This window comes from Phalacrocorax carbo, chromosome 12 (genome assembly GCF_963921805.1).
Source record: "Phalacrocorax carbo chromosome 12, bPhaCar2.1, whole genome shotgun sequence".
In the NCBI taxonomy this organism is placed as follows: domain Eukaryota; kingdom Metazoa; phylum Chordata; class Aves; order Suliformes; family Phalacrocoracidae; genus Phalacrocorax; species Phalacrocorax carbo.
The window spans coordinates 15,838,400-15,861,972 of record NC_087524.1 but is presented as its reverse complement, the minus strand read 5'-3'; positions in this window follow the sequence as shown (position 1 = coordinate 15,861,972).

Below are 23,573 nucleotides of genomic sequence, written 5' to 3'. Positions count from 1 at the left end.
CTTACTCTGGCACATAAGTATTGCTGCTCTCCATAAACTGGCAGAGTGGACTAAAATGAACACATGCAGTTCAGCATCTGTTTAGCTAGATGCGTCTAACAGAGGAATATTGGCTTTTCACCTCCAGGTCCTAAATCGGAAATAAAAAGAGGTTGGTGTCCTCTATTCTGTTTGCAATTGCCTATCCCAAGATTAAAGAGATCTCCATCTTACTGGCTGTCTTTCATTTAACTGTTTGGAGGCCAGAGATGGAAAATATTTGCTGAGAAGAAAAGAATAGCTGCATGGGATCATTTGCAATTCAGTGTGAAAATATTCTACCAAACCCATTTCTATCCCAGTGCTGTTGAAAAAATAGCACATAGCCGTCAACAGCCCATTCCACTCTGCTGGACAGCACGGAAAGTTTTAGGCAACTAAATTCCTAATAGGAGACAGCAGCAAACAGCACAATCATGTCTTTGACTAAACTATGTGGCAACTTTAATTGCTAGAAATGTTAGTAATGGCTAAAAGATTACAGTTTTGGTAAATGGGAGACTTCCCACAAATGGTAAATGGTATAGCCTATATGGACAGAAACGAACAGAAGCATTAGCTTCAAGTGGCACACTTGGAAGAGCAGAGGAATGAGCACTTGGAAAGAAGTCAGGGTAAAGCAGAGCCATCCAGCGCAGCACCCAGGGTGTGTGCTGGAGAGAAGCACATCCAGAAACAGCTGTTTTTCAAACTGATGCTGAAAAAGAAATGAGCATCATTTATGTTTAAATACCTTTTCATTGTCGCTGCTACCATGAGCAGAACATTTCTTATAAAAATATTCTTTGTAGAGCATGGCCGCCCTCGAATCGCCTCCAGAGCCTTGGTTTACTTCTTGTGGAGAGCTCTGGTCCTACGCTGGGAGCAAATCCCTGAGCCCTGAGCTCCCAGGCCTGCTCCCGCCTGGGCTTTCCCCAGGTCTGCGGGATGCCGCAGTTGGACAGTGCCCACTTGTGGCTGACCTTATTTGAAGCAGAAGATGCAAAAAGTCCCTCCAGGGGGGCCAGCCAGAAGGCGCTTGGAAAATGCAGTGCTTGACTTGTCCAGAGCTGCTTCTTGCTTGCTTTGGACACCCCAAAATGGACATGCACTTCCATTCCACGTTAGTGCTGCATGTGAACATCCAGGACCCCGGGAGGAAGCCCAGGTCTCATGAATCCCATCACTGCACTGTTCACTGGAGTTGTGCACAGTTCAATGGAAAGCTGATACTTCAGCATCTAAAAGCCTTCTTGGAAGAGTGTTTGGTTATGGATTATTTGTTTGCCTTGCAATAACATTTAGCAGACCCTGTCAAGGATTAGGGCTCAACTATGCCAGGCTCCTCTTAAGTGTGCAGGGATCTAAGTAAGAGGGCAAAGTAAGTGTGTCTTGAACAAAGCAAGAAGAGAAAATGTCAAAGCTACAGTAAGCAATAGGGAGAAATGGTGAAGCTGAGGACAAACGGACACTCCTACCTCCAGTGTACCGATTATGAGATGTTTCTTGCCCTGGCTAAAGTCGGTGGTAAAATGCCCCTTGATACTCAGAGTGCAAGATGACACCTTATTGCGTGATGATTTAATGATTGCATTTAGCTCTGAAATAGTATTTCACATCTTGTTTTTTTTCTACAGTCTTAAACAAGTGCATCAGCATGCAATGCTATACATTTTTTGGTATAGCGACAGAACTGTCAAGAATGTCAAAAAGCAAATCACATGACAAGCCGTAGGATCAGGATGTGCAGTCACAGTAAAGGTGTCTCACATACATGATGCAGGAATTACACTGCAACATTTACTCTTTGAGCTACTGAGTCACTACGAACAATGTTTCCTTAATACTTCCTGTAGAAAATCTCCTTTCATACTTCGAACAATTACATAGTTAGCAAGTCATCAAAACATGGCCCCGTGAGCTCGGAGGAGGGAGCTTACTATCAAATTCCCTTTCTGACAATGATGCTATATAACCCGTATCTGTGGTCAAATGAAGGAAGAAAACTGAGGCCTCAGAGGGAATCAATCACAGCTGATTTATTTAGGTTTGTATTTTTCCTGATATTTCCAACTTTTTCAATATATGCTGACTCCTCATCTGTTATCCTTAGACTGGAGAGTTTCAGACAAGGGGTAAGGAACTATAGCTCCGGCCACAGATTCCTACCTCACCTTAATCAAATCCTGCCAGTAGCCAGGGAAACTCACTGAAATGAGTGGGAAAGGTGAAGTGCTTGCAGATACAGATCCACTCAAACCTAGCCTTCCTCTCCAGCCGTATAAGACTGGAGACTGCACCTTAACCAAGGATGAACTTCACCTTCAGCTCCAAGCATGTTTCTTGCTGTCAGACATGTTCTGGAGAAGATGCAGTCTGTCATTGTTTCTGTGCAAACTGTTCCCTTAAGGCTGTCTGTTCGGGCAACTTTCCTGAGCCATAAATATGTTCTGCAATTTAGATCAGAAACATTAGCAACTACCAAACAAAAACACACAACACGTGCAGGCAGCCAAAATAGAATAAATTACCGGTCAGGCCTCTGCTATGCAAATACTTTCAGTTAGGTAAAGCAGCACGACATTACCTTCAAAAAGTTCATTAAAAGGTTCCCCGGAGCTGTGTTTTTTACCCACAGCAGTTTTCAGGTCACTCGCCATGCAACCTGCCAGAGATCATCGGGCGCTGGCTGTATTATTTGGCATCACCGTTAGCATTACTGTTGTGCCAGGCAAGCAGACTCCATGGCAAGAGACAGAAACACAGAACAAAAGGATGGTCCCTGGCCCAGAGCACTTCCAGTCTTAATCTAAGATGCAAAAAAGAGAGGAGGGGAAAAATAAAAAGGAAAAGAAAACAGCAGGTGGAGACAGGGAAGTAAAAAGAAAGGATGAGACAGGACTGATTAGTGTGATACTGAGCGGCTTCAACCCAACAGCTGCTATCTGGCATCAGATTCTTCACATAAGTGATGGCTGGATGGGGCCTATAGGGAACTTGCCAGCACATTTTACCACATGAGCCATACGTTCTGTGTCACAATTGCCAAAAGCGCTTTGGGGTTGTAAGGATGGTTTGTGGTTGTGGCTTGGCAAAAAGTATAAGGCGGCAAGAGTGTGTGTCTTTCAACTGTACTGATATGCCAAGAATAAAGAAAAAAAATTAGCAAGGCTCTCCAGCCCAGTCCCTCTGACACTATCATGAAAAGAAATGTTTATTTATAACAAGAAAGCAAATTTGTGAATCACAAAACCTAACTGGCAGCCTCAAGTGATTTGGAAGAATCAGTCTGTGGGTCTTTCCCCCCTCCCCAATCTATTCAAGCTGCAATTGCAGGCGAAGTCACTTCACATTGATTAGCAGCCCACACAGTGCTCAGCAAGCCTGATTTTTGAAGGGAGGCTGGGAGCAGCATTTGGGAGCTCCTGGTTACTGCAAGACACTGCCAGATGTTCACAGGAGGTTGTCACACAGTCAGGGTAGGAGCTGAACTGCCCCAGGTTTCTTTTTTTTTTCTTTTTTTTTGCTTGCATGTATCTGGCATGATACACACCTCAGTTTGGAAACCTTGACCCATATTAGGTTACACTTCTAGTTAAAAAATCATTCATGTCAGTTTGAAAACCACATCCTTCAAAACGTAATGTACTTTAACATTCTTTTCTCCCCCCCGCCCCATGGCCTCTAATTTAGTATGGTTTTAAGAGCATCATGTGCTTGAACTCTGAGCTGCTCCCAGGCATCTAAAAAAGTAATTGGAGTATTTAGGCTTTAAATGGATTCTCTTTTCAATCTAAATGGTATCGCACATCAGAGATGTCAGTATGAGTGGTTGAAAAGAGATTAGAATATCTCCTAAACAGTCTGGTAATTAAATCATCTATACATCCACATATTTGGTTGAAGAAGCTCTGACTGCCCTAGGCCCCATCTCCTCTGTGCTCCCACCACCTCAGAGCATGTGGTATAAAAAAACCACCCTGCCTGAAGACATTGGGTGCCAGTCCTGCTATCAGCTGTTCATTTGGGATTTCTCAGGACCTCTCCCTGAAGGAACGGAGACTCCTGAGCCCAGATCCAGGCAGTTACTTTGGTGCACAACTCTAGCTGGCAGTTGATGGCATTAGACACTAAAAAAACCTTCAGGACTTATGCTTTCACCTTTTTATTCCTTGCATACAATGTCTAGGGCCAATCAACCACGGAAAATAGGGATATGGAAAGTAACGGCTAAATTCTGCTCCAAGGTTAGACCTGAGAGCTGTTGTTATAATTAAACCATATTAGCTACTTACCTTTTTACTTTCTTTTTTCTAAGCTCACAAGTTTTTATCTTCTCTGAAAAGAGGCATAACAACAGCAGGAACAGCTCTGCCTCACATGGGCTAATGGCTGGTAGCACTGCACAAAGTGGCTGAGGATGCACTTGCACTCTGCCCCTCTGGTGTCCCCCTGCCACTGGACAGGCAGGTTATCACTGGAAGGAGATTACAGTCAGCACCAGACTGCTCAGTATCACAGTGACATCCTGCACATACACTCTCTGGAAAGTCTAACCTGTCAATATTTACATAGCAAAGATATTATAAACAAAATCAATCCATCACCTTAATTACTTAATTCTAGACCCACATATTGGTCTTAAAACAGTGCACACCTGAAGTAAACTTCATTGACTATGAGCAGCCCAAATGATCACTCTTTAATATTCTAAAGGACCAGCTTTGTTTTCTTTCTTTACTTTGCTTACAGAGGAGCGGCTGCACGAATGTTTTAATTTTCTGTTAGTGTAACTAAATTTGGAGAGCTGTGTGCAAGCTTATTCTTGATATAGAAATAGAGACAGGCCCTTTTCCTACTCCTTTTCTTCCAAAATATATCAAAAATATGAAGAAGTCAACAACATTGAAAGCAATGTGAAAGTTTTCCTATACTATCATTGCACTCAGTAATGTGAAAGTGGCAACAGCAGCTCTTTTGCTAACTGCATCCTTCTTACTAACGTATTTGCTACAATAACTCAGAAATACACCATCTCAGATACACACACCCAGCTATACCAATAGATAACAAGATTTTAAAGTCACCAGCACTGAACCTAATCATATCAACTAACCCTTAGCAAACATTTTGTCTTAAAAACCTGACAGGATTTCTCTACTTTGTCATTATGCCTGTGTGGTCCCCCTTCTCAGCATGCCAGAATGAAATGTTAATCCTAAAAAATGACATCTCCTGGGTGGATTTTACATTCTGAAAGATCAGCTTCTTTATGCCTCAGAAGGAGTTTGGTGACTCACACCAGCCCAGTAACTGAAGGGAACTACACAATACATACATTGACTCCAGCAGGTTCCCCAAGGGCACTTGTTCCATACCCTCTTCCACGAGTCACAATGCAGCCATGTGCAGCTGACCAGATTTCAGATATTTCATATAAAATACTGAGGCTCACTGTTAGCATGTCTTAGCCACCTGGGCTTCGGGCATGCACATCATTAAGGGAGAAAATCCCTGCACCTTAAATGCAATTTAAAAATTGGATTGATGTTTTTTAAACACTCCTCTCCCTTGCTCTGAGCTCACAGCACCAAAGCAGTCATGCCCAAGGACTCCAAGAGCCAAGTGGAGGGCCATCATGAACCATCTCAAGTGTCTGCAGCCTCCACATTTGCTGTTTTATTTGCGCTTTCTGAAAATGCTCTTCAATGAACTGAATTACTTTCAGTTGTAAATCTAGGATGGAAAAATGCAATATTAGGCATATTTGGCTCACCATCCCTCAAGTAATATCCATATGCACATTCCTTCCCCTTGCCAATCCCTGTTTGCTCATGATTTTGCTGGATTTTAAGCAAAGGACCTTGCATATGGTAGCAGAACTCCACTGGTCACAATTCAAGGCAGCTGCAGATTTCTAAATGAAATACAATATGGAAGTCCTTAAAACAAACAGAGCCCTTGGACTGTTAAGTACAAAAGTGTTTGAGATTCACTAAATATACACTACAGCTCATTCTTTGTGCTTCCGAAGCTCACTGGAGGAAGCAAGGCTTGTCATTTAGTAGAGTAATTATAATGATTCATTATTATGATTATTAATTATAATCATATAATCACAGTAATGATTAATAATTATAGTCATTACTATTTATATTAAGAGAGATCCTAGAGGCCCCAGTCAGAATAGTGGGTCCCATTGTGCTCCATAGGGTAAGGACAGATGATGGGGGACACCCTAATGACATGGGGACTGCGCTCAAGGACCCAGATCCTCCAGATCTGAGCATTGCCTTTGCTTAGTGCAATATGCATAACGCAGCGGGGCACCACGCGGGGTGTGAATGGAGATGTGCAGTCCTCTCAGGAATGGGGTGTCAAAAAGGCAGATGATACGTCTGGGAGTGGCAATGAGACAATGACACAGGGGAAACAAAGTGACAGTTATGGCTTAGAGAAGGGACCTGCAGCTGCAATGTCTGCAAAAATGTCTGCTTCTGTGCAGCTCCTGGCGCTCTGCTTTGTGACCACCCCGTGCTTGGGTGAGATGGGGTACTATGACAAGCACTGCCTAACTCCAGCAGTTTCTGGCTCATCAGGCTATTCTTGCCCAGTCAGGTCATGTAGATGTACTTCTCTAGGTGTTTTCTTGCCCTGACTTGTGAGGGACTTGCCCTCTCGGCCCCTCTCTTCTCCATCACTGCCCCCTCATCTACATGATTTAAACTTGGGACTCTGAGATATTAAAATACCATTCTTGCTTGTGTAAATGTTCATTATATTGTATTATACCATAACTTCCACCAAGCAGCGGAGAACAGTCTATCTTGTCTGCCTAAGCACTGCCTGCAGTAATTTCTGAGCCCATGACCCTCTGCAGCACACTTTGTTCACTCCTGGAGTTTGTTCTCTGCAGCAGTTTAACACTGTGCATGCTAATGCAATAGTCTACTATTGCATGCTCAGGAGCCTCCTGAAGCCAAGGTACTACCAAAATTACTCAGCCTAATCAAAAGTGTAAAGATAAGTGTGTGTAAACCTTTGCAAGATTAGCCCTTGGCCTTTTGTTCTGCCTATATGTAAATTGCTGCTTTCTTGCAACCTCCTCGTATGTGTTTGCCTTTGAAGATGCACAAGGGAGTGAGCTCTGCATCCAATGCTGTGATTTCTCTGTTCTCCAGCCTGCTCCTAAACTCAAATTTCTCTGTTCTTCTAGTCTAGTCTGAAGTTGCTTGGTTAACCAGTAAAAGCTATTCCATTTAGAGGCTGCAGGACACATTCAGCTACTGAGTTGTGAGCCAGGAACTTAAAAGGTGTCTATACTAGCTCAGGTGATAGAAACAAGGAACAAAGTCCGTTTGTAAAATGGGTGAAAATCCATTACTTCAAAACCCAGAGAATACAAAAAATGGTGATGTTTTATCCACCTCCCCCCAAATCCCCCAAAAAGGGGGAAGACAGGCGATAATCTTGTTATTATCAAACACTGAAAAGTCAATCTCTTATTGCACAGGCAGATCTGCTGTGAACCTCATTAGGAAACGCAATGACAGTATATTCAGCACGTGCTTCATGACACAATGCAGAAGAGAAAAACAGGAGCAGCCCTGGAGTACATTGGGTCTTTCAGTAATGCAAGAAAAAGAGACTGGCTGATGCTCAGGTGCAGGTGTCTTTGTTTCTGCAGGACAGAGGTGCTGTTTAATTGCACGATGTGACGCGATTCTTCAGGAGATTATTTTGTTATTAAAAAGCTTTACATCCCTAGGTATTCTCAATAAAAACTTCCATGGAAAGAAAATCTGAGGCTGGATAATGAAGTTTGGAAATGACAAAGTTAAAGTTTTCTTATGATCCGGTCCCTGATTACGTGATCACATATGTATGCCGAACGGGGAGCGAGGCGGAGTTGGATACTCCAAGTGAGTGAGTTATGGTGGAGCCTTGTCTGATTCACTACAAAGGTTGGATGGTATGCACTCTATGAGACATGTGGCCGCGCAGCAAACAATGAGCATAAAAATAAAAATTGAACAGCTGCCTCATTTGCTGAGCACGTCCATCTTGTACATTGAGCAAGCCTGGGTTTCTGCGGGGGGGAAGAAAAAGCGTCTGATCGTGTTAGCTATATATATACACTGCATGCAGATACATCAATATCGGATGCTTTATAAGGCTGGGATATGTCCTGGACTCCAGACAGATATAAGAATAAAAGACATCTTAGAGAATATTGCATTTTTGGCAACATGTGTTGGCTCAAAGGAATTGTAAAGGAAGTAAATTAAATACTACTAAGAATGTATATATTTATAGCACTTTTCATACAAGGATTCCAAAACACCTCTCAGAAAATTAAGCTTCACAACATTGCTGTGATCTAAGTAACAAGCATCGTTTTTTTCTAGTGTGCAAAGTGAATCAGAAAAAGAGGAGGTCGATTAACCAGAGCATCAAGAGTAAGAATGTCTGAATTTTAGGCTCACATTTTAACTCTTAGACAAACTGTCTTCTGTGAAAACATCCAGGGAAACTATTGATTTTCATGCTTCCTTGCCCTTCTCCAGCAATCCAGCACAATGCTCAGGCATATGGTTAACTTAAGGCCATTGACTGTTGGCCCGTGTTTCCGAAAAACCTTTTGGTGTGAAGTACATATAGTTTTGAGCAGAAAAGTAGGTTTATAAGAACATTGGTCCTTTTACCAACTGTGCCTAGAATTTCCTGGACATTACGAATGTTCAGCTGAATCCCCAGTGTCAAATTGTATTAAAAGACTGTCCTCAAAAAGGATCATTCCAAATTTCCATGATCTTTGCCAGTTTCCAATGATTTGACGTTTATTTGAGCTATTGTGCAAAGTTTTCTGTTGAGTCAGATCATTCAGGACTGGCTACTGGGACCACAGAGTGTCAGCAGAACATAATTTATCTGTGGCTAATGGCAGTACAGTTTATTCGATAGGTAATGCGTTTTCATGCAGAGATATGCCAGTAGGAAATTTGGTGGGTTTTTTTCCCCCTGTTAAAACAGGAATCAAGCATTCTGTTGCCCTTTTGGTTGCTTGTTGGTTGCTTCAGGAGGAGAAATTGCTGTAGCAACTTTCTGGGGTGAGAAGAAGGAGGGAGAAGCAATATATTGATTTTAAAGAATGCTCCCTGGACCCTGTTTTCTGTATCATCTGCGTTGCCTCATGTCTTTGGGTTTTGGCTGATTTGGCTTTATCTTTCTGCTTCTGACATGTACACACACACCCCTGCTCGACCTCTGCCTTTTCAGTCTATTCCTACAGGAATTCCCTCAGACTGCACAAAGTGCTCATACCAAGCTCTTTTCCTTCATAATAGAAGAAATACCCACCAAGATTATGCTTCGCTTTTGTGGTATGAACTACAGTTGAATAAAACTTTGCTGGCTGCACAGTGAGACCGGGTCTTTGAGCCCACATATGCTTTATGTGAAAACAGCTCACCCATAAAGGTGAAGCAAGAGAAAAATTTTTTGTGAACTGTTCTCAAAAGTAACTATGCATGGAGCTCTAATTAGCTTTTCCTGTAGATGGGACATCTTGGCTTCAAGATAGAGCTTGAGTTGACTTAATTGCTTAGATCTTAAGCTATGCAAGGCAAAGACCCTCTGTGCTTGTGTAGTACCTCGCAGCATTGGAACCAGACTGAAGTTCCTCAGCAAGACCTCAATGCAAATAATGAATGCAGCTACATAAGAGGACATTGAGTGACTCATTCTAAACCACAAGATGTTTGGACTGCAAATAAAGAAAGATATGTGGGATATAATCTGCTGTTGAGTTTTAACACGATTCCTGTTAACTCTGAGCTCGACACAGCCAGAACAATAGCAGGCTATAGATTTTGTTTCCGTCCCTGACATTTACTAAGTGCTGCAAGACTAAAACATTTTGAATGTTATATCCAATGTCCTGTGGAATGAATGACAAATGTCAACTCTTACACTCTTGCAAGATCTGAGCAGGAATAAGACAACTCTATAGACTGAGGCAAGTTTATTATTATAAATACCTTATTAAATCTAAATGGTAATGGCATTCCAATTAGCTCATTGTTAGGAATCTTTCATGTTTGACTTTCATTTAGACTGATTACGGGAATAATGCAGACCCTGTATAAGTAATTGGCACAAAATAAAAGCGTTTGAGCTGCAAAAACCCTCCTAGAGGCTGCGCTCTTAAAAAAAAAATAAATAAAAGCTTCCTATCTTTCCCAGCTCATGAGCTCTCTCTGTTCACCATAGTAATGAGACAACCCATTGAGTCTCCTGTGGGCCTGGTGGTATCGGAGCTCTCTTTTTACCTACCCCTCTCTTCTCAGGAGCTGTAGGGGGGCTCCTTCTCTTTTACTCTCCACCATCCTATTCTCTGCTCCCTTCATCGCAAGCCTCGGCACTGTTTTATTGATCCTGCTCAACTGTGGATTCTTTCACACCCAGATCACAGGCAAGCCTCTGTCTCTCCCACACCTGCCTCCTCCTCCTCCTAACAGCCCTGCCAGTCTCTCCAGACAAGCAGCTGGGAACATGCCTTTCTGTGTCCTGGCTCCCTGCTTCTTGCAGAGAAAAGGTGTTTTCTGCTGCAGCAGAGCCTTCATGAGCTTGACAGAGGCTATCGGTAACTCCTCACAGTGGGTTCCTGCTTGCCTCCTTCAGAGGGAAGGATATGGGCAAGGACTTTTTCAAGACTTTGCTACAGCCTGGGATGGAGATTTTCCTTTCTTCCCCTGGCGGAAGGAGGCCCAGAGAAAGGGTACCCACAGTGGGGTCCCACTTGCCATGGGGAGGGCTGAGCCTTGGTTTCCCCCCATGAGTTAAGTTCCAGTTGGGCAGGCGTGCACCAAGCCTAGAGGACCCGGCTCACAACAGGGTGTGGGCTGAGGAGGAAACATCCCATTGTGAAAGACACTGGTTTCAGGAAAAGGCATCAAAACCCATTGCCTGGAGTCCCAGCTCATTAGGTTAAGAGAAGGAGCAGCACGAGATATTTGGTGAGAAAAGGCCACAAGCATTCATTTCTGCCAGACCTCCCATCCTCCTTCTCTGACCAATCTGGTGCCAGCCCCATCCTGTATCTGGGCACAGAGGCTACAGTAAAATGTGTGATTTAGGAAAGCTTTCCTGCTCTTTGGTCTGGGTATGCACTTTGGCTGGATGCTGCTCTATGCTGGGGCCAGAGACAAGCCTATACCTTCTGTCCCTTCTTGCCCTGCTGTGGGTGGGAAGGAAACCCGGCAGGTGGGCTGCGGGGACCCAAGACGTACTCCAGCTACTTCCCTGCCACTGGGATCAAGCTGGGAGCAGTGCTCTGGATCGCAGCTTCCTGGCAGGGTAGACACAGCATGTGTTAACCGTATGACGGCGCGCCAGGAAAGGTCTCTCTGGTGTGGGAAGGGGAAGGACCAGCAGTTCCTACTTGGGAACTATTTGGCTTCTGCAGGGGTCTGGAGGGTGAGCTAGGAGCCACGTGTAAGCAGCAGCAGCGTTTTGCAAAAAGCTGGTGAAGTAGATGGCAACAGCAGGCTGCTGTAGAATAGCAGGCAACCAAAAGCTGGGACCAAAGAGCCTGAAAGCTGGGCCAGGATCTGTCCTCCTGCTATTAGAGAACGGTGGTACTATCCATGGTGCGAAGGTACTGGAGTAACTGGGCAGTGGAGCAGGGCCTAGAAAGGCTGTGAAATCCCCATCCTTGGAGGTTCTCAAGACTCAGATGAACAAAGCCTTTGGCAACCTGGTCTGAATTCAGTGTTGACCCTACTTTGAGCGGGAGGTTAGACTGGAGATCTCCAGACATCCCTTTCAACCTGAATAGTTCTGTAATTGTGACTGCACACGGGTTGGCAACAGCTATTTTGCTTTCTCCATTTGGTGAAAGCATCTTTTATTTCTGACAGCGTTGATCAAAGAATATCTTCCACTACTGGAACTGCGCAGTGTTCAGAGAAACCTGCCCATGCTGGAGGAGATTGTCTCTGGGGTGTCGGTGTTCCCTGTGCTCACCGGACAGCCAGCCTGCAACACCGTAGACCAGCTTGGTAACCCTTTGTATTTGATCTCCTGCAGTGCCTCTGTAGGGTTGGGGACCATCAGACTGCTGGTAGCATACCTTCCTTCCTCTTGCCTCTTAAGGTGACTCTCCTGATGAAATTAGGGAACGATTTCCATGGATTTCCATATATGGATCAGGACTTTCAAGTATGTCTGGACAGTGATGGTTGGAGGACTCTTCGCATTGGCTGGACCATGACCTGGTACAAAAATCAGTAGTTTTTTACGAAGTAACATTTGATGTACTGTAACCTGGTATCCCAATCTTGTTAGGAATTAGTTGTGTTTTTTAAAAAGATGTGAATAATGAAGTAACTGGCTCAAAAAGCTGCAACAGGTGAAATGATTACAATTATGGGCGCATGACTAACTAAAGCACATAGCTAAGCACGTGCTTAATTACTTTTCTGGACTGACTATGGGTACTTTCTTGAATTGAAATTGAAAAGTGCTCCATAGCTGAAACATACAAACAGACCTGTACAAGAGAGCCTGTATTGTGCGAATGAGAAATATTCCCATGGATGGCTAAGTTTTAAATTAACTCTGATTTTTATGGGAGTCTTTGAACCAGAAACCACGACAGAACTTTTAATACTAAGCTGGCAGTAATTTAGGCATTACTGTATTGTCAGGCGTATTTATCATGCCTTTGTATTTGTAACTGGTTTATATTTACTTGTCACATTAAAATAACCAAGAATTCACTTTTGCGTGTTTGAGCCATTCTGATGAGTTATGTACAGATAAGAGCCTTGCTATTTTTCTGCAGTAATAAAGATGAAAAATCTGCTGACATCCCAAACAAGCTGAAAACCAGGTCATTTAACAAAGTTCATTTTAATACTTAAAATCACTATGTAAATTAGGAAATTCAGGTGAAACTTTGGATGCATCGAAATCATCTGAGACAACGGATCCGGAGATGGTAACTGGCTTAATAGCTACAAAATTCTTCTGAATAACCCTACTTACACTTCTGTCTGTAAGGTTAACCAGAAAGGAAATTATGCAGAGTAAATTTTCTCTGTTTAAAACCCATAAGCCTTACAAATTATATTTACATTTAATTAAAAAGTAGACACATTAGCCATTTTTTCTGCACTTTTTTTCAGATTCTGCACTGGTTCAGAATTTCTCTGCAAGATGTTTAATGATAATCTTTTTATAAATAATAAGATATTTAGACAGGGTTACCTTTAACCCCAAGTCTTGATTTGTAAGTTTAATAAGTTCCCAAACATATGATTAAGAATTGTGGACAAAAAAAAAAAAAAGAAAAAAAGAAAAAAAAGGAGAGAGAACAAAGAATCGAGGTGCATTATTAATACTCAGGAGTGATATTGTTCCACCCACAGAGCTGGATGAAGTCCCTGTGTAGCCCTTGAAATTTACCCTTTTTAACTGTTTCAGAATTAAATCATTTCCTTATCGCAGCTGTATATCCATACTGTACTCTTTATCACAGAATATATGCTCTGTCAACATCCGAAAAGTTATAGCCAGAATGATTAGTGATTTTGGTATCTGGATTTTGACATAAGGCTCCTCAGAGACACCCTAATTTGGGTTGTGATTTCTTTGTTTATTCCATGCCTTCTGCTAAGAAGTGTATTTAATTATGGAGGAAAAAAAATAATTGGAGGCTGCTGAACATTAGGTTTCCATAACTGACACGAATTTCAAGCATGGTCAGCTACCAAGACAGCTCTGTCCTCTGCACACACCAGGATCAACCCGTGGCCTCTTCTGAGGGAGCTCCAGGAAAGGACACATGAAACAAATCCCAAGGATACTGTTAGATTAGGAACCAAACCTTGTTCCCAGGTGAAAGCAGACCACCAGGACAATGCTGTCCCTAACCCCTACATTGCTAAATTAGCACCCTCTGAACTAAATTAAGCCTTTTAGGGATCAAGGTAATAAAGCACGGAGGACATGAATGTGTTGCTCATAACAAGCAAGTCCAAATGAGACAGATGAGACAATCAGGCCAGGGGGAGGTGAAAGAGGGAATTCTGATTATTATAGTTATTTGGAAATCCAGCAGAGAGAGGATGCCTATGGCTGAAAAACATTTCCACACCCAGAATTTGTGGAGGATGAGTTTTTGGTGGTGACTAGTTCTTTGATGTCTTTTCCTTTCCCTGCCTTTATCTAAGCTTCACTTGAGCCTCAACCAGCAGCTTGCTCCCAGGTGAGGTTAATTCCTAGATGCTGCAAGGAGCTATCAGCTGACTTCTTAAAACACTGTTTAATTACAGTGATATTACATTTTCAGAATAGAAGCATGTACACAAAGGGCTGGAGTTATGAATTACAGTAACAGAGGATAATCTACAGAGAGACAACAAGAAGATATATTAATGCAGTGCCCAGGCATGCCCATGTATTGTGCGTAAAGCTGTCCAAGTGATGAGTGTGTATGTGGGATATTTGACTAAAGGCTCACATAGCAGAAAACAAAATAAAGCAAATAGAAGAAGGGGCAGAGAGGTGAAGAGGAAGGAAAAACTAAGACTTAATTCCCCAAGCCACTACGTCCCCTGCAAATTTGGACATCAGTCACTTTCCACCGGAGACACAGTTGCGCTGGGCAAAAATTAGAAGGTTTCCCAATGTGTGGTATGATGCAATAGCACAAAGATACACATCATAGTTGTCTTACAAGACAGGAACCTGTACTGGTACCACGTACATACTTAATATGTAGTTCCCAAATGAAAGTAATTTACCATAAAGCCCAATTTAATTCCTTTTATTTTTTTTTTCCTTTGTGGCTCCAGTGTTACTTTGGAAAAACACTATGAAAAGTAATTGTTTTATTGTTTTATCTGCACCAACAGGCCCCTTTTTTGAATATCAGGTTTAGAGAAACACATCCAATAATAATCCCAGCTCCCTATCCCCCAACTTCCACTTAACAAAACCAGACCAGTTCAAAGTAAAGAGCCAGTGAGAGGAACAAAACAAAGCTCAACAGTCTGTGTATGAAAACCAGAGCTGAATGGTTTGAGCAGCGTCAGGCCTGACACTGAAGTTCCTCTGTGGCAAAAGGAACTGAAGAGCATGACGGGATCATCAAATCTTTCTTTGCATAAATTACAGCAAGGCCAGAGATTTGTGAAGATTTGACTGTTAAGTCAAATAAGGATACTTGGATAAGTTAGGGTGGCTCTAGTTAATAGTAACCTAGGCACAAATTAAGCTACTATTAACCAGAAAACCCAACATATTTGACAAGCAGTATTTTAACAAAAGAAGATGTTCAGCAATAAAATATCCTGATGGGTACTTCTCAGTTTTCTGCACTTTCTTCAGGGAAACAAACATTGCATTATCACGTTTTAGAAATCCTTACTGCTTTGTACCCAAAATGCCCCGAAAAATTTCACATTTTCCTCTCTTCTCGTTTACAGCTTAAAGGTTCATCTATGTTTTTCACAGCAAGTTACGAAACTGGCATTATCCTTATCCTCTTTCCATCTGGAAAGGGCGGTTTTGTCCAAGATCTTCAGAGGGGAGTGAGCCACCTGAGTATCTTTGGGGATTCAGTCCAACCGACTCATGAAGAGTACAGCAGAGGAAGGAGCCACACATGCTAGATGTAGGTGATGGAGAACTTCCCATGCAGTTGCCCCAGGGTTGATGTTGGTGGTGGCAAAAATGCAATCAGATAAGTCACAGCTTGTAAGGAAGATCCAGCTCCTCAGAGGTACCTAACTCTGTTGGGTCCAGATCCTTGGAGCAGTACAGGTATATAATGCCCATTGATTGCAGAGGGGTTAAGCACTTTAACACCCTTCCCTACGGATTTGGGAACGGAGCACAGGTCTCATACTCCAACCCCTATAGAATAAAATGGGTGACTTTAGGATAGCCCAGAAGAGAGGAACAAGGAATGTTATGGGGTCATCAAGTACCAATAAATGAGCAGAGCACCAGGCTTGCCAAGGTCCTGCTGTATGGCTCACTGAAGTCAATTAAAAGGTCCTTCAAAATTTCAGTAGATCAGCCCTGGTGCTTTACTCTTCAGCTGAGCGTGCTGGAACACTGCCTGTCTCCTGCCTCTTCCCAGGGAGAGTGAAAAGCAGTCCAGAGACATTAAAGCAAATTCATCCTTTGATTTAAACAAGGTTTGGCCAGGGCCCAGTCTGGCCCAAAGTGAGCCTCTGGTTATATCAACAGTTGTAAGTAACTTAACCTGTGTCAAAGTGCAAACGACATCTCCGTCTGCTATGTGCAAACCCTGCAACAGTAAAGATGTCATTAGATACTCCACATCTGAGGCAGACTGCTTTTGCCAAGCCCAGGCCCCGTAGAATTTGGCATCACTTATAAAGATTAATCTATTAGTATTTATTATCATTATTATGTAATAATCTTCTCCGAATTGCAAGCAGGAGAGTTGAGGTTGTGGGTAACCTGCAGACCAATTAAATTTCAGGAGGAGCAAACTTCTGGACTTCCAGAGCTATTTCTCTTTGCTTTGCAGAGTATTATTCCTGTCTGGCTGAGCGATATGTGGAGCTAGGGTGACAGCCTGTGGCAAAACAGAAGAATTTCAATATCTTAATCCTTTTGATTTCCACTTGCTTTTGATCTTTTCTCCACTTCCTGCCTGTCAGGCCAGACAAAGGTGGTAACGTTGTGGTTACTACCATCACCCCTGGTTTGAAGGACAGGAAATTGCCATCCTTTCTCCCTCTTCTTTCTCCCTACTCTTCTTCGTTTGTGTTTTCAGGTGCTGCATTAACTAACAGCCCATGCATTAACTAACAGCCCATTTGACAAAAGGGTGCACAACCTGAAGGAAAAAATCTTGCATGCATCTTTGCAAGTGTCCCTCCAGTGGGATAGCTGGTTGGCTCCTTTTGACTCCAAACGAGAGGAGCAGTGGAGCAGCCTAAATATCAGTTCTGCATTTTTTCATGCTTTGCTTCTGGCCTATTCCTCTTTCTGTGACACGGGCCCTGTTAGAGCCATCTCATGCTGAGGTCTTATAGTTGGCAGGGCAAAAAGTTCTTCTAGTTCACTATCTCAAGAGCGAGGCAGCAGCCTTCTAATAACACGTTAGGCATTTTTCATTCCCAAAATGTTTCTTCTGGGTCAGGGTTTTCTTCTGCTGCTGCTTCTTTCTTTTTAGCAGTAGAGGTAAAAAAAAAATCTATATTCTTTCTATACTCTGCCCAAATTAATCAAATAAATTTTCTTTAAAGCGACACTAAATGAGTCACAGATGGTACTGCCCTCTTACAGGTTGCAGAAATCACCCATTACAGTTCTTTTAATTTATCAGTGAGGGAAAATAAGACGGCCTCTTGCTCCCTTTGCAATAATAATCAGAAACAGTCTATTTGGAGTTTAATTTACCCCAAATATGTATTGATAGTTGCAATGAGGAATATGTGACCTCTTTGGGAGTCACCAGTGGATGGAAGGTGAATAGGTTTTATAAAACCACCTTTAATAAAAAAGAGTGTTATATTGTGTTTGGTGGTGTATTTAAGCATATGGTTTCCATATCAGGAGCTAAGATGGCAAACACATGCTTTACCTTCTGACTAACCTTTCTTATACTCATCACTCCTTGCAAAAAGAAAGCTGCGAGGGATTTTTTTATTTTATTTTATATTTTACAACTCTGATTATATGGAAGAGCCGAAGAAATTTCACAAGGAATGTAAAGCTTGAGCCTCGTTTGCCTTTCATTTTTTTTTTTGTCCTGCTCGTACAAAGAGAGGAGGAGATGAAGTTAGTCCGTAGGCTTAGCCCCGCTCCCGGTGGGATCCCTCGGGAGGGGACCAGGCTGCCACCGACAAGCGGCGAGGATCGGGTGCGGGTCCGCGGCCCCACGCAGGTCCCGGTCGGGGGAGCGGGGCTCCCCGCGGGGTCCCAGGGCCAGACCCCGCCGCTGCACCCGCTCCCTTCTGCCGCCTTTGCAAAACACCGCCCGGGAAAAGCATCCCCGGGCGGCCCTGGCCCTTCCCCTTCCCGGGGAGGGGGGGTCGGGGGGCAGCAGGGCTTTGCCCGCGGGTCCCAGCGCTGCGTCCCCCGCCCGGGCGGGGCAGGGGCAGGGGCGGCCTTGGCTGCCGACACCCTCCCGAGAGGGGCTGCCTCGCTCCGCCAGTGATAAATCTAGCGGTCCCCTTGCTTTTTCGTCACTTGCCTAATCCTGTGCCCTCCTTTTCATGTGCGGTAATTGCTAACATCTGCTCCCGCAGCCCGAGCCGTGCGGAGTTTGCAAAGGCAGAACAATGGCAACAGCTGTTTCATTTCGCCTCGGGCCAGCGCTTCCTGTTCAGTCTGCATCTGCCCTTCTGTGTCCAATTTATGTTCCTGGGTTTTTGGTTCTTTTTTTTCCCTGTGACCCCGCTATACGTTGAGGAGGGATTTGGAGGAGCGCACACTCCCATCCATTTCTGGCACAACTGGCCCCAGTGGGACCCTCTGCCCACCCCTGGGCTGCGCAGAGAGGAGGGGGTCAAAGGGAGAAGGGGGGTCGCCCTGCCTCTTGAAATGAAAATAATAACAAATGTAGGGGAAAACCCCCCAAAACACCCCGCCGTAATATAAATGAGCTGTAAGGCCAGGCTGCGGCATGAGTCAGGCGGCCCTCACACGAGCACATCCCCGTGGGGAGCAAGATGGCCAAGGTCTAGCTGGGGCTGGTGGGTCAGCTGGGGCCAACCCTAGCTCTGCACCCCCTAGAGAGAACAGGCCACAGTGGTGGTGACCTTTGGGGGTTCTCTCAAGCCCCCCTGTCCTGACCCCCCAGGCTCCTCAACCCTCGATTTCCCAATCCCGAAATGACCATCACCTGAGCAAGGGGAGGCAAACAAGCTCAGCCCTTCCGGGGGGAAGGAGAGCTGGTCTCAGGCTGGATCCCACAAGTGTTTGGGGCCAGAATTGGGCCTTGTTAAGTTGTGAGCTTGTTTAAAGCTCTGGAGTTGACCAGGACATTTCTTTCCAGTTGCGTTCATAGCCAGGGTCTGCAGGATCAGCCTTTCATACTTCACCTTTTAACGTGAATTCTTCCTTCCTCCCTTCTTTTTTTTTTTTTTTCCCCCTGAGAAAGCAGCTGCATTCTTTCCTGAGTTAATTGTATCTTCCTGGGTTGGATAAGGCATATCTCATTAGAGGGGGAGAGAGATTTAATGTGAACTTCAAGCTGCCTTCTCCATGCTCAGAAAAGAAATCCCTAATCAGCACAGTATATATTTTGTATAATTGCTCGTTGACATTCCCCCTTTCCTTGCTAATTAAAGTGAAAGAAAATGGTGGTGAAATGTTCCAGTGTGTTTTTACAGGACAAGAAAAACTAAAACCCTCTTTTGTTTATAAATACAGGGTATTTTAACAGTCCAGAGAATCAGCTGTTTTCACAGGCATGCCACTGAAATTTGTTATGACTTTTCTTTGAGCCAGGCATTGAGTACATCTGCAGTTAGGGATCAGCTTCGCAGCGGTGCAAATGACCATGGCTTGCTGGAGGTTCCCCGGCCACTCCCAGCCCAGCCCGGGGCCGTGACAAGTGATGCTGCACATCTGCTAGGAAGCATGAAAAAGGCTGTCTCCTCCTGCACTGTGCAAGAGCCTCAAACCAAGATATTTTAGAGTAAAATACTCAGGTTTTTGTAGTGATATACTTTTTTCTTTCAAGAGTGAAAAGTAAAGCAATAAAAAGTGTAAACAGTAACATGGATCTGTAGCTATTGCTGATTCTTTCTAGTGTTCTGGAGATTGTAAGATGATTTTTCCTGGTTTTGCTATAGCAGAAAGAGGCTGTTCCCTCCTCCCTTCAGGTTTCTGTTTTAAAGGCTAAACAGTTCATCCACATACAGATGCACCCCACCCCCCCTTCCTGAGATCCAGGCATAGAGGTGGCCTGCCTACTCTTCTCCCCGTCGTCTGAATCACCAGCCCCCACGTGTCTCCCCCACATGAGCTCTTGCAGCCCACGAGGAGCAATTCCATCTCTGGAGCAGTCCCTCTTTGTGGAAGCAGCCGTGGGGCTGTCCTGGCCCCTCCTGGGGAGCCTGGCACCATGGGGGCCCTGGGGCAGCCACAACTGTGGCCAGCTTCTGCCCTCCACCCCCTCCCCGCCTCTTCTGAAACAGGAATAGGAAAGAAAAATGAGTCTCTAATGGATTGACGGGGCAGGGAAGCCTCATCTAGAAGGTCTTGCCCGGCATGTCCTGCCCTGATTTCACTTCCTTTAGGTTTTCCACAGGAAGGGTTGGCCTGATCCGTCATGCACTGGACTCAGCAGCTCCTTGGGGTGCTCACTGCCAACCAAAGGAAGAGTCAGTGTTGCTGGCTCAAGATTTTATCCCTCCTGGGATGGACACTGCATTTTTTTTTGTAAAGCTTTGAGAGTTGGAGGGTGGGAGGGAATGACAATATTACCCTCCTTTTTGTTTTTTATTTAGGAAACTCTGAGCTTTTGGAAACTGCACTAATGATCACAGTAGCAGGAAAAATAGTGAAAATACTTGCAGATGCAAATGAGTCCAAAACCAGAACAACAACAAAAAAAGAAGGAAGTCTTGAATGTATGATTGCTTTTAAAATCCTGTGATTATTTAAGCCACATTTTTGATTTTCAGTAGCCAGTTCATGATTGCTAGAGCTAAAATCACCACAGCTGTTATTGTGGTGGGATTGATTACCCTTCTCTACACTCAGTGAGTAAAATTTGTGGTAATATTTTATCCAGGTAGAAAGGCATCCAAAGCATTTCAAGAATAATCACTCCACAGGAACAGCTTGGATATATTTCCTAAGTGCCACACACCTCAAGGAAGGCAGTACATGTTTATCACTAGCAGTTGAGGATAGCTTCCTCTCATGGTTTAACCCCAGTCAGCAACCAAGCACCACACAGCTGCTTGCTCATCCTCAACCCCTGGTGGGATGGGGGAGGGAATCTGAAGAGCAAAAGTAAGAAAACTTGTGAGTTAAGAACATCTTAATAATTGAAATAAAATGAAATAAAATAAATTTTAAAAATAAAATAATTTGTAACAAAAAGGAAAACAAGAGAGAGAAAGTAACAAAACCCAGGAAAAACAAGTGATGCAAATGCTCACCACCCACTGACAGATGCCCAGCCCGTCTCTGAGCAGCGATCGCTGTCCCCCGGCCAACTCCCCCCGGTTTATATACTGAGCATGATGCCATATGGTTTGGAATATCCCTTTGTCCAGTTGGGGTCAGCTGTACCGGCTGTGCCCCCTCCCAGCTTCTTGTGCAGCTGGCAGAGCATGGGAAGCTGAAAAGTCCTTGAATAGTGTAAGCACTACCCAGCAACAACCACAACATCACTGTGCTATCAGCATTATTGTCATACTAAATCCAAAACACAGCCCTGTACCAGCTACTAGGAAGAAAATTAACTCGATCCCAGCCGAAACCAGGACAATATCTACCCCTTATTCTATACCATCTGCATCATCCCCAAGTCCTACCCTTTCCCAGACATTCCAATTAATCATCACCACTTTTCCTGTCTTTTGACGTATGCACACAGACATAATTCCCTTAGTCTGTGGGCCATCCCTTTAAAATGTCCATTGAGTTCATTTAGTCCATGCCTTTGGGCTCCATCTATCGTAACTGTCTTTCAGGGCAGAAGAGATGGTGTGTGGTGTTGGATTGTTCCATACTGACTGAAGCCCGTTCTGGTCCCATCACCTCTCCACTTTACTCAGTTTCATCAAAGTCCATTCTTCATTAATCCAGGTGATTCTTACTATAACAGCACTGATATGGCACATAGTAACCATAAAAGTGATGACATACAGTATTATATAGCAATTAACGTCATGCGATTCAGTTCATTGGCTATTCTCACTCAAAATCAAATCCCCTTGAGGCGCACATAGGACTTCCTCATCCTTTCACATCACCCACCAAATGCACCCAGGTCCTCGAGCAAAAGCAGTCCCATGAATGGGTTTGCCTTTGCCTGAGACAGGAATAACCCAGACTGTTTTCCCCAGCGTATTTATCACATGCACTACTGGGACTTTATCCCCTTCCACAGCACATAAGGGTTCTGACTGGGCAGGGCCAGCTCGGTTGGCAGATCCCCTCGTGTTGACTAACCACGTGGCTTTTGCTAAATGTGTATCCCAGTGTTTAAATGTTCCACCCCGCCATTGCTCTCAGTGTCATCTTTAATAGTCCATTGTATCTTTCGATTTTCCCAGAGGCTGGTGCGTGACAGGGGATGTGATACACCCACTCAATGCCATGCTCTTTGGCCCAGGTGTCTATGAGGTTATTTCAGAAATGAGTCCCGTTGCCTGACTCAGTTCTCTCTGGGGTGCCATGTCACCACAGGACTAGTTTCTCAAGACCCAGGATAGTGTTCCGGGCAGTGGCGTGGGGCACGGGATATGTTTCCAGCCAGCTGGTGGTTGCTTCCACCATTGTAAGCACATGGCGCTTACCTTGGCGGGTCTGTGGGAGTGTGATGTAGTCAATTTGCCAGGCCTCCCCATATTTATACTTCAGCCATTGTCCCCCATACCAGAGAGGCTTTACCCGCTTGGCTTGTTTGATCACAGTGCATATTTCACATTCATGGATAGCCTGTGCAACAGTGTCCATGGTCAAGTCCACCCCTTGATCATGAGCACATATGTATGTTGCATCTCTTCCTTGATGCTCTGAGGTGTTGTGGGCCCACTGGGCTATAGATAATTCACCCTTATGTTGCCAGTCCAGATCCATATGAGCCACTTCTATCTCAGCATCCTGATCTACCTGCCGGTTGTTTTGGTGTTCTTCAGTGGCCCAGATTTTGGGGACAAAAACATCCATGTGACATACCTTTACAACCAGGTTCTCTACCTGGGCAGCAATATCTTGCCATGATGTGGCAGCCCAGATGGGTTTGCCTGTGAACGAGGACACTTGCTGAAAGGCTGCCAGCAATTTCTTATTAGGGGAGATAGCATTATATACATTTAGTGAGGGTATGCCTATGATGTCTCTCTCTATATAAATATATTTCTAATGCGTATTTAATGCTGATTCCTGGTATTATTTGGGGAAGGCTAGGTGGCACTGAACAGCTATTGCTACATGGATTCTCATTTGTCATGTTCCCCTGTTCATGTGAAATGCTCCCACTATTTGGGACGTGATCACACCCTTTGACACCGGGGACAAGAAACCTCCTAAGTCCTACCCAATTGCATGTGAGAGGGAATGGGACAAGGAAGACACTGCTCTGTCTTCCCCGCTAAGCCCCACTGCATCTGTCCCTCAGGTCTTGGTACTTTGATCATCCAGAGAGTGGTTGTGGGTGATATGGGGTAATACTGGTCACCACTCAACTGTTTCCCAGATCCACTAGGATTTCCCTACTCAAGGCGGTGATGATGCTCATGGTTCCTGTAAGCCCCCACCATTGCAGTGGACAACTGGGCACATGTTTCCAGGGAGATTATTGCCATTGTGGTGAACAA